This window comes from Cariama cristata, unplaced genomic scaffold (genome assembly GCF_000690535.1).
Source record: "Cariama cristata isolate BGI_N322 unplaced genomic scaffold, ASM69053v1 scaffold19431, whole genome shotgun sequence".
Taxonomy (NCBI): Eukaryota; Metazoa; Chordata; class Aves; order Cariamiformes; family Cariamidae; genus Cariama; species Cariama cristata.
This window is the reverse complement of record NW_009597756.1, coordinates 6743-7380: the sequence shown is the minus strand read 5'-3', so window position 1 is coordinate 7380 and position 638 is coordinate 6743.

Below are 638 nucleotides of genomic sequence, written 5' to 3'. Positions count from 1 at the left end.
TCAACCCCTCCTTGGCTCGGGCTTTGCATCTTACCTATGGCAGGTGCCCCCCCAGAGCCGCTGAGCGCCCTGCCCGGTAGCCAGAACCACCACCGGCGCACCGCACCTGGCGGGACATGTCCTGCTTCGGCAGCGAGGGTTAAACTGATGCGAAATCCAGCCCTTGGTGCTGCCCCGCCGTCCTGCCCTGCGGTGGCACCAGCCTGGCCAGGCGGTGAGCCACGCCGCGGCCCACAAAGTGTCCAGACTTGAAGGCAGTTTTAGCAATGCCGAAGGCAAAGGTTTAATTCAAAGTGAAACGCCTATGAAAAGAAGGCCTTTCCTTTTATAAACAATTTATATTATTTGACTATTACCTGATCTGAATCTCTGCTCATTACTCCTAGCAATAGTAGACAAAGGCTGTTATGTTCTCTTTCTCATGTGGTTTGTTTTTTTTTTTCCTGTGTGCGCAGAGTAAAGTCACATCAGATCGCTACAGAGATATGTTCAGGAGTGCTCCGGCCAAGCAGATCCCACATCTGAATGCATCCTCGTTAGTAAAACTGATTTTCATTCCTCCTGCAACGCTGCTCGGACCGAGAGAGCAGGCGGGACACTGCTCCTCCCAAATCTGAGCTCCATTGGCTCCTCTGCAG